The sequence below is a fragment of the Hemicordylus capensis genome, chromosome 3 (genome assembly GCF_027244095.1).
Source record: "Hemicordylus capensis ecotype Gifberg chromosome 3, rHemCap1.1.pri, whole genome shotgun sequence".
Classification (NCBI taxonomy): Eukaryota; Metazoa; Chordata; class Lepidosauria; order Squamata; family Cordylidae; genus Hemicordylus; species Hemicordylus capensis.
This window is the reverse complement of record NC_069659.1, coordinates 86,956,404-86,968,290: the sequence shown is the minus strand read 5'-3', so window position 1 is coordinate 86,968,290 and position 11,887 is coordinate 86,956,404.

Here is an 11,887-nt window from a genome sequence, read left to right as displayed (position 1 = left end):
TCTATCTTAACTATCCAGAATTTCTCAAATTTGTTTGAAGACAAACCTGACAAATCTTTGCAACCTGACAACTGGATAATATTCATTGAAATCAAACCTCCACCAAACACCCACTTCTTCCCTCCCAGTCAAAACAACTAGATCATCGGCACTTGACTTTTTGTTTTGAATTAGGAGGCGTAACAGTGAGAGTGAAACTAATGGAGGCCTGAAACAGTGTGTTGAGGCAGAAGGGAAAGATCTAAGAGCAGACACTGAAATGATTTGGAGATATCTGGGACAGAAAAATCAACTGTGTATGTTTTTCTTTGGCAAGCCCTCGAGGGTGGGGGAGCTTTGTAATTGTTAGTGTGCTTTTTGCATCTTTTGGTTTCTATCTTTGTTATTGCCACTGCTCTCTGATGAGTTATGTGCCTTGACCTTATGTCAGTGTTTGAGCACTAATTTTTTTTTTTAATTTTAATCTCACAATAAAGAGATATTAGAAGAGTAATGAATCCCACTTCTTCTTTTTTTTACTTGTCTGAACAAACCTTGAATTAGCCTAGTCTAATGCCATTGGAGTTCATTTTGGTGGGAGAGGAAAAGCCCATGTCCAGATAAAAGTATACGTTCTTGGCAGGCACATATAGATCCTCATCAAAAGCGTCATATCCGTGACAGTGGTTTTGTAGTTTGGCTAACGGTGGTAGATGACTGAAAAGGATCAGGAGTATGAATTATATTTATCAAAATGTGTTTATTGACTAATAACTAATCAGAAATTTGTAGTTATATAAATATTAAAATCCAAATAAATCATGGTCCAGATAATCTCTATCCACATAAATAACCACAGGTATTCTTATAACAAAACTTGATGATATATTTCATACATTAGTATAAGGTCTAACAACCTTGCTCATTTCTATACATAAAAATTTTGCAGGGTTATAATAAGAAATGCTCCCAATGTCAAAAATATTCTAATATCCACATATTACCTTGACTGTACTACAAATCCTTTGATTTCCCTAATTTTCAGTGTACATCAGATGATTTTCAACAAAAATGTCTTCCTCCAGACTTTTCTAAATTACATTTCATTCACACAAAGGGCAATTATGCAATTCCATTTTCTATTAATAAAAAAAATAAAAATAAAAATAAGAACAGCCCTGCTGGAGCAGGCCCAAGGCCCATATAGTCCAGCATCCTGTTTCACACAGTGGCCCACCAGATGCCTTACTTGGGGATTCAGGCAAGAGGTATGTCCATGCCCTCTCTCCTGCTCTTGCTCCCCTGCAACTGGTATTGAGAGGCATCATTCCTCTGAGGCTGGAGATGGCCCCCAGCCCCCAGACTAGTAGCCATTGATACACCTGTCCTCCATGAGCTTGTCTAAGACCCTTTTAAAGCTGTCCAAGCTGGTCGCTATCGCCATATCCCATGGCAAAGAATTCCATAGCTTCCATATGCACTGTGTGAAGAAGTAATTCCTCTTGTCGGTCGTAAATTTCCTGACCTTCAGTTTCATGGGATGACCCCTGGTTCTACTGTTGTGAGAGAAGGAGACAAAATTATCTCTGTCCACTCCATGCATGATTTTATACACCTCGGTTATGTCTTCCCCCCTCTTTTCCAAACTAAAAAAAACCCAGATGCTGTAGCCTAGCCTCATAAAGAAGGTGCTCCAGTCCCCTGATCATCTTGGTTGCCCTCTTCTGCACCTTTTCCAGTTCTACAATATTTTCTTAAGATATGGTGACCAAAACTGTATGTCGTTTCCAGATGTGGCTGCACCATAGATTTGTACAAGGGCATTATAATATTAACAATTTTATTTTCATTCCTCTTTCTAATGTTCCCTAGCATGGAATTAGCCTTTTTCACATCTGCCATGCACTGAGTTGACAGTTTCAATTAGCTGTTCACCACGACCCCAAGATATCTTTCCTGGTCAGTCACAGACAGCTCATATCCCATCAGCGGATATGTAAAGTTGGGGTCCCCCCCCCAATATGCATCACTTTATACTTGCTTACATTGAAACACATCTGCCATTTTGTTGCCCACTCCCCTGAGTTTGGATAGATCTTTTTGGAGCTTTTCACAATCTGTTGTGGATTTTACTACCCTAAATAGTTTAGTATCATCTGCAGATTTGGCCACTTTGCTGTTTACCCCAACTTCTAGATCATTTATGAACAATGATCATAAACTGCCCTGAGCCATTTTGGAAGGGTGGTATATAAATTGAATAAATAAATAAAAATAAATAAATAAATAATAAAATAAGTTAAAGAGCACTGGTTCCCGTATTGATCCCTGAGGGACCCCACGTCCTACCTCCCTCCATTGTGAAAACTGTCCATTTATTCATACCCTCTGTTTCCTGTCCTTCAACCAGGTACCGATCCACACATGAACCTGTCCCCTTATCCTATGATTACTAAGTTTGCTCAAGAGCCTTTGGTGGGGAACTTTGTCAAAAGCTTTCTGGAAGTCCAAGAAATGGACTTCCAAATGTCCTATGTCAACCAAATCACCTTTTTCCACATGCCTATTGACACTCTCAAATAACTCTTAAGATGTTAGTGAGGAAAGACTTGCCCTTGTAGAAGCCATGCTAGTTCTCCTTCAGCAAGGCCTTTTCTTCTATATGTTTAACAATTTTGTCCTTAAGTATGCTTTCCATCAATTTACACGGCACCAAAGTTAAGCTGACCGGCCTGCAATTTCCCGGATCTCCTCTGAATCCCTTTTTGAATATTGGAGTTACATTGGCTAATTTCCAGTCCTCTAGTACAGAGCATGATTGCAGAGACCAGTTACATATTTTTTGCTGGGAGATCAGCAATTTCACATTTGAGTTCCTTCAGAACTCTTGGGTGAATGCCATCTGGCTTTGGCGATTTGTTGATTTTTATTTTTTTCCAAGACAGTTTAGAACATATTTCCTTGTCACCGCAGATTGGCCCAGTTCTTCAGCCTCTAATCCTGAGAATGACCAAGTAGTGTTAAAAGTATCTATACCCCCTGTTTTATTACATTATACTACTAGTTTTAAGCTAGGTCAAAGAGATAACAACTTATTCCTCTTGAGCAATTTTTAAAAATAAATCCTTCATCATAACTGTAAGCCTCTTACTAGGGGCAGATCAATAATTGAGTGCTTGTGAGTTCTGTACACAGTGGGGGGAGCTGCTGTGCTCACCCACCATAGTGACCCCCTGCTCACTGCTACCCAGTTTGCCAATCCAGATGAAAACTCAAACTGTAGTTTGCCTTAAACCAAGAAAGGAGGGAGGGAATTGCCAACTCTGGTCGGAAGGAGCAGGGGCGTAGCCAGGGGAGAGGGGGCAGTGTTCATCCCTCTCTCTGGCAGCCCCCCAGAGTGAGGGAGATAATGAAGAAAATAGGGAGGGATGGAGTTGGAGGGCCCTTAGGAGCTGGGGGCCGGTGTTCTTTGAACCCTTTCGCTCAATTATAGCTACGCCCCTGGGAAGGAGTGTGCGAGACCAAGACTTCTGAAGGCTTGTTCTTGTAGCACAATGTTTTGGTATTCTGTCTGAACCAAACCAGTGTGAATATGCTTTTAAAAATTTAGCTTTGTTTCTGAGTGTGACTCAGGATTGTCAGAAGGTTTTCATTCCTAGATACTTAACTGTGGGAGTTGTAGATACTAGTAGCATCTCTTGCTTTGGGCACAAGATCAAGCTGGGAAATGCACTCCTTCATCCCACCTCCTGATAGCGACTTTCTTGCCTTGCGTAAGTTGCTCAGACCCCGGACCTAACTGTTTACACTGTTGTGCCTGTTTGAAACATTGACATGAGCTCCATGCATTGCCAGCATCACATCATGTAATATTGTGCTTCTGCTGTACCTGGAATGCTCCATTTCTAGCACTTTTTTTGCTAGGCAAATTCTGGAGAATTAAGCTGCTAATCTTTATTTCTCCATCTCCAAAATGGAGTTAAGATACTTCCTGAAGTGCTACTGAGGCATGAATCACTTCACCATCTGAAGACGGAAGTGCTACGCAAAATGATTTTGATTTTCACTGTTCAAAGGAAGCCTTTTGATGGCAAGCATTGGACTAATATGTAACAAATTGTTCATGATGATGATTAAAAGGCAAAAGCAGATGTGCCTCTGCTGCAGTATTGCCCAGATCCAGAGAGCTCATTTTCATATTGCTAAGGAACTGAATACATGCAGCAGGGCTCTTTTTGATTTTTTTAAAAAAATAGAATCACAGCTGCTTGATTCTCATATGTGATTTGCAATATAGGTGTAAGCATGCTTTGAAAAACAGCTCCTACTGCATACTGGAATGTAATGTATGAATTGTGGCACTCATACGTGATAAGAGAGCCAGCGTGGTGTAGTGGTTAGAGTGCTGGACTAGGACCAGGGAGACTCGAGTTCAAATCCCCATTCAGCCAAGATACTAGCTGGGTGACTCTGGGCCAGTCACTTCTCTCTCAGCCTAACCTACTTTACAGGGTTGTTGTGAGGAGAAACTCAAGTATGTAGTACACCGCTCTGGGATCCTTCGAGGAAGAGCGGGATATAAATGTAAAAATAAATGTTAAAAAAAAGAGAGTTTTAGCCTTCAATTCCAATCTCCCCCCCAAAACCCCCCCTCACATTTTGCATTAAACACCAGTGTTGGAGAAGGAGATTTGCGTCACTACACCTTTGCCACTGATAAAATTCTGAGCAAAATTTTGCAGCAGAAGAGGCATTCTGATTATAAAGGAAATGTGTCTTTAAGTGTTTAATCTGTTCCTTAAACTTACAATCTATTCCTTTTTAAAAAAGGGAATTTTGACGCTTTTTTATTACTGCCCTGCAGTAATTGGTTTGCAGGATGGAAGAGACCAAAAAGCCATAAAACTAGAATATATAGCCTGAGGCAGGAACCTCTGCATATCATTCCCCCTACAGGCAGGTCCACCGTGATATAATAATCTGCCTCAAGCTCTGTCTTGATTAAAGAAAGGTCAGGTCCTCAGGTGTGCCATTAAGTAAGAAAAGGAGTAGATGTAGTAGGTTGTTGATCTGCAGTAATTGATCTTACCTGTAAGATATGAGCCATATTATTTTTGAGTAGGTTGGTGCTAGGATAAGGAAAGTGTCTGGGTTTTGTGCCTTTGTAATTGGAGGTTTTATTTCTGAATCTTCTAGAATTAAAAACAAAAACAGAACTACACAAAGATGCTGCTGTGAGGTCTCATCCACATAATTAATTGACTGCAGTTTGCTGCCAGTTAAAGCAGGGGAAATAAAGGCAACTTAAAGCAGGAGAAGAGAAGTAGATGTGGCTATAACTGATCAGTTAATTGGCCTGTATTGTTCTGAATATTGTTCAGGCGGAACTATATTGTTTATATTGTTCAGACTGAACTACGCTGTTGTTATTACAGGGAAGTGTTATATATTTTTAATGTTTTGGAGAAATGTTGACTAGTTCTAATTTCTCTTAAAATAATATTAAGAACTTTGTTGCTTCACAAATCCTTCCTTCAACATGTGAAATATTCCTCAATAAAAGGTAAAATGTGAGACACTATTATTCTAGCTTTTAAAAGGGTTCATTCACTCTATATGTTCATTTTTGCAGGAAATAATAGACTGCAGCATCTATCAATTTATCTATCCTGTCTATCTGTCTGTCTGTCTGTCTGTCTATCTATCTATCATACACTAAGGTCCTACGTGGCAAGCCCTGCCCACACAGTGCTTTACCAATCGGAAGTAACAGAACAGGAGCATCTTGGTGATTGGTGATGGGGATTCTATATGCAGATAGGGAAGAGAAGCAGGTAGGGCGTGAGGGAGTGAGTGGGCAGGGAGGAGGCAAGCGAATGAGCGGGGAGGAGGTGAGCGAGTAGGCGACTGGCGGGGAGGGGGCGAGTGGCAGGGAGGGGGCGAGTGAGTGGTGGTGAGTGGGTGAGTGAGCAGTGGGGAGGGGCGAGTGGGTGAGCGAGCGGTGGGGAGTGTGCAAGCGGTGGGGAGGGGTTGAGTGACAAAGTGAGCAGGGAGTGTGCAAGTGAGCGGCAGGGAGGGGGTGAGTGAGAGTGGGTGGTTGATACTGCAGTAAAGCAGGGGCTGTGGCAGGGAGCAAGGAGAACAACAAAGTCCTAGTGCACAGATGATCTGTGTGGGTTTAGCTAGTTTTTTTAATTACTAGCTAACCTGCACAAGCAAGAAGGTGAGAAATCTGGCTTTTCAGAGCTCCAGCTTAGTTTGCAGGATTAATAGCTAGGAAAATACACATATAAATGCATTTTGTAACATGAGTAGCTTTAATGAGAACTGTTCTGAAGAACAGAAATATGCACACCTCATTCACAGCTGCAATGCATATTTACTTAGTTGCATTCCTGCTTACATTCCCTGTATAGTATCGGTACAGTAGCACAGAATCGGTTGAAGTCAATGTCTACTTTTTTGTTATTTATTTATAGTTGTGCAGGAACAGGCTTTGCAATCTCTGTCTTGGAAAGTCATTTGTGGAGGTGATACTTTTAAAGGATACATGGAAAGTGATCACCATATTAAAAATATCATGTTGTAGCTGATTTTTCTTCTTCCTGCTGATCTGCAGTTCACATCTTAATAGTGTGGGGGAATGCCTGCTCCTCATCTCTGCTGGATCTGTCTTGTGACGACCTTAGTGAGAGAGCGCAGAGGTTGCTCAACCCTGCCCCATAGTAGTTACTAGCCACAAATGAACACATTATTCTCCTTGATCAGCTGCACCATCGGTCATTATATGTGCTGCTGTAGGTCTACTTCCCTCACCACACTTATGACCAGAAACTGGCTCTACCTTCCCTAGATCCAGCTGTCACACCTGGTCAAATTGTAAAACCATAGTGACTCCACAAACTACTTGTACTGTTGAGCTTAACACTTCCAGTAATGACGACACATGAATTTGTGTTGGTTTCCCCCCTTCGCTTTGTTTGTAAATCAGTTCCTCTGATTGTAAATTAGTTCCTTGGGGCACATTATCTATATATTTATTTCTCCTAGGCGTACCCGTCGCTAATCCTATGTGTGGCAGCTCTTGCGAAAGTTTGCGAGCAGCTGCCAATTAGCAATGGGGACGGGGGAGAAAATAGAGATGCTGGCCACCAGCAGGCTAGCCAGCGGTGGGCCGCCCGGCCAGTGGAAGCAGGTGGCGGTGGTCGACTCGGCCACCAGGAGCAGGTGGTAGCAGGCAGCGGGCCAGGCCAGCCACAAGGTGCAGGTGGTGGTGGCAGCGGGCCAGCCCGGCTGCCGGGAATTTGACAGTGGGCAGGAGGTGGTGGCCTCCTGGCCAGAAACTGTGGGGGGGGGAGAGAAGTGGACCGGCTGGGCCACGGAGGTGCAGATGCTCTGTGCCTGGCCCAGATGCTCTGCACCTGGCCCAGCTAGTTATACATTATTATTTACTGAACTATACTAGAATTGGAAATTCATGATTCTGGGGTATAACACATGAATGGTATACTCTTGTTCAGAGATTTTATCTGTTGCAGTGCATGCACAATATATTATGCTAGCATATTATAGGTAGTTCATAAATATTACAGGGTGATGCAGAGGCTTATGTTGCAACAGCAAAAGCTGTCTCCTCTGTAGAGCTGTTTGCTCTGCTGACCTCAGACTGCTGTGGGGAGAAAGAGAGAGGCATCCTTGCTATATGTTCCAGGTGCTAAAAGATTGAATAAGCCATGATTACACTGGCAGCCCTTGTGTAGTCAAGCACAAAGTGCTATGCCCTTTCTTTCCCAAGCCCCTGGTCATATATGAGAATTTAAGTTTACACTCAAAGGCTGCAATTCTATCCATACTTACGTGGGAGTAACTCCACTGAACACAACAGAACGTCTGTGAAAATCCTAGGATTGCTCTGGAAATGTCTTAAACTGTGGAACTCATTTGAGAAGCAGATAGACCTTTTGATAGTAACACTTAGGAAGAACCTCAGTTATTAAGCAGCAAGTGCCCTTGAAAACCCTGATTTTGTCTCTTTAAAGCTGTACTGCTGTTAGACATGCTGCCTTTTCATTCCCAGTTTCACTGATGGTCAAGTAATTGAATGATATACATTTCACATGTATTGTAAGTCCCAAACCTGCTTTTGATCCAAGTGGTAGTATTTAAACAATGGGTTAATTCATGATGCAGAAGTTAATTAGCAGGTGTTTCAGGGTGTGACAGCCCATTGACATTTATTAGGGTTCAGCCATGTATCTTCCCAGTGCTCTGTTTAAACATGCATCGGCTGTGAATAGACTCAGTGATCCCTTTTTTATTTTGTGTGTCAAGCACCAGATAGTGACTTCCTCATCATGTCATGGACAGGATAATGTTGAACAAGCGCTTCTCTTGCTGCTCCACAGAAGCAGATCCAAAGCTTTGGATGCCTGATTGTATTGCCTGAGCATGTTGTTTGTCTCCAGTTTGTCTGGGAAGTCTGTCTTGTGACATAATTATGGTAAGGAACTCTGCTGGAGCAATATTAATGGGAACTTGTAAAATTTGAAATGTTTTATGTTCATTAATTGTGAGATTTTTTCCCTACCCCAGATGTATGATGTAGGTAACTGATTAGGTATCCAAAAAGTTTTTTTAAAAAGAAAGTGATGCTCAAAATATATTTCAAAGAGATCAAGTAAATTATAATCAGATTAAGTTGAAATTATTTTTGTTCAGCATACAAGGTCCAGAAAAAGCTATGGTGTTAGTCCAGTTTTCTCTGGAATACATAGCAATTGATTATTGTATTAACTTATATGTAGATTGCTGTATTATATATATATATATATATATATATATATATATATATATATATATATGACCCAAGGTCAGCATAAGATTGCTGTATATTAATATATAGCATAGTTAGATCAAGGTGCTAATCTGAACAAGCAATCTTATTTGTCTATGAAGAGTGGGGAATACAAGAAGGGAGAGTATTGTGCATATTTTGGAGAAGAATTGAGAGAGCGGGAAATCTTTACGGTCCTGAGCTGCATATTGTACATTTGAGGCAAGAAATTGGCAGCCTCCAAAGCAAATCTGGCCTGTACAAAGGCTGTCTGTTCCTTCACTGTGATTGCTATGCCTTTTTCTCTGCCTCGTCTATTAGAGACTAGTGATGGTGGGAGATCTCCATCTCAATATTCAAGAGTTGGGGAAAGGGGAAGAGTGCTGTGGCTGGACATGCTAATATGTCACTAGGGTGTGGGAATTGCCCCATTAGTGGTATTACTAGCTTTTCACTAGGGTGTAGGAATTGCCTCACCTGTCTCACTTGTTGGCCCAATGTTAATTAGTTCTAGCCTACTTTGTACTACTTGATATTATACTAACCTGTAGAGTACTCTGTTATTCCAGGATTGTATTTTTAACTACATTATCAAGGTCCACCATCAAACATTAGTTCCAGCATGCACTTGGTGCAGATTTATTTATAAATTTTATCTATCTATCTATCTATCTATTTATTTATTTATTTAACATATTTTAATACTGCCCAAATCTCACATCTCTGGGTGGTTTACAACAAAACAAAACCAAAATAGAAAAAGTTAAAACATTAGATAAAATAAATAACAGAAAAATTAAAACACTGGTTAAAATGAATAGTACAGAAGAAGTTAAAACATCACAACAATTTAAATTTTAAAACAATGATAAAACTGTTAAAACAATAGTTAATTAAAAGCCTGGGTGAACTGATGTGTCTTTAAAGACATTAAAAAAGTTGTCAGAGATCGGGAGGCTCTTATTTCAGCAGGGAGTGTGTTCCAAAGCCTCGGGGCAGCAGTGTAGAAGGCCTGTCCCCAAGTAGCCACCAGACGAGCTGGTGGCAACTGCAGACAGACCTCTTCTGATGATCTCAGTGGGTGGTGGGGTTCATGATGATGAAGGTGTTCTCTTAAATACCCAGGGCCCAAGCCATTTAGGGCTTTATAGGTTATAACCAGCATTTTGTATTTTGCCCTGAAACTTATCGGCAGCTAGTATAGATCTTTCAATACGGGAGTAATATGGTCTCTCTGAGATTGACCCAGAGACCAACCTGACTGCTGCATTCTGAACCAGTTGTAGTTTCTGGACTACACACAAGGGAAGCCCCACATAGAGTGCATTGCAGTAATCCATTCTGGAGGTTACCAGCAGATATACTACTGTTCTGAAGAGCAGCTGACGTATCAGCTGCTTAGCCATTTAAGGAATGTCATCTGCATGCTTAAAGTTGATCACAGTCATGTGTTAATATGCTGTTGTGCAGTGTGGTATAGCTTAGACCAGGGCTGGGCAAACTTGGATCTCCAGCTGTTGTGGCTGGCATGATTTGTAGCTGGGTATTATGGGAGTTGTAGTTCAGCAGCAGGAGGGCCAAGTTTGGAATAAAATAAAAATTAAAAATAAATAGAATAAAATAAAATAAAAGGTGAATTAAAAAAGTTTGCCCACTGTTCCCTTTAAGGCGCACATGCTGATGTCTGCTGATGTCCACTCAGTTAATTTTAGATCCCACTCAGGTTGAATCAGAATATATATTCTGAATTCCTCTGAATATATGTGCACACACACTGCCTTGATACTGCCACCCAGAACAAAACTCATTCCACACAGAGATGACAAAAACTCGAGGGACCACTGCCCCTGGCCTAGACAGTAAAACTGTACATTTTTACCAGGGTAAATATGGTACAAAATGCAAAACATTTTGGTCCTGCTTCATAAAGTGTTCTAACAGAGTGTCCCAACTTAGCTAGTAGTTTGATAGATGATTGAGAGTCTGGAAAAGCCTGTTCTCAAAATGCAGTGGGCATGAGCTGACAAGCCATTGTTTTGCCTTGAAGAGCCATCGGCTAGGGTGTTGTCAGTCATACTCTGCGAATCTTCAACTGGTATGTGTCACTCGTGATTTTGGAACATGTTCAGACCGTAATATGTCATCCATATGAATCACCTTCTTTTGTCAGACCTAAATGTAGGCATGTTTGCTTGTCTTATAGCTGATTCTCACTGGAGGGAAAGGTTAGCTAAAAACACGGTTGAAATACATGACCAGAGAAAAAGCTATTTATCTGTCCCCACTAGAAAACTAGCTTCTTGCACTTGTTAAACAGGATTAAGCTCTGTATCAGCATAGCATACACCCAGAGTATATTACTGAATGTTTAGCTTTGTGATCACTCCCTAGGCACCTGTTGGCTTTTTATTTCTGATGCACCATACCCCCTTAAAGCTGAAAGGTCAAATTCACTGTGGTTCTCTCCCCCCCCCCATTCTCCACTAATTAAAAGTGAGCCAAAGGTCAAATTGACATGATTCCCTTTGTTATCGGTGTTTTCTAAAAGAGCTCCCTATGGAGAAAAACCAAATCACTAAGGTTTTGTATAGAGGAATCTCAGGTAGAACAAAGACGTAATTTACTCTGCAAAATGGCAGGTCATTTTGTCTGTAATGTTGCCAATTTTTATGAGTGAATGCAAATGAAAAGAGTGCTGACAGAAAGAAGGTGTGTCTTGCTTAATCTCCCTAAAATTTGTAAGTAATTTAAAATAGAGGTTCAGTAATTGGTTTTGGTTGGTGGCAGTTGGTGAAGATCGTCGTCCTTTAGGAACAAATACATAACTGTGTGTTCATGTGTTCCAGTAGCTGCTGCAGAGTGGGGGATGATATAGAATAGAAGTGACTCCTCCATGTACATGTGATGTCTGCAATGCTTCTGCTTTTAGATAATGAATAATATTCCTTTCAGACCCATAAGCCTATAAATGTCCAGTGCTCTAGTGGCTCACTCAGAACCCAGGAGTATGTTTATAACAGTTTGCATTTTACAGCCATCAGTATGACTATTACCAATAAATTACCTACCGTTAAT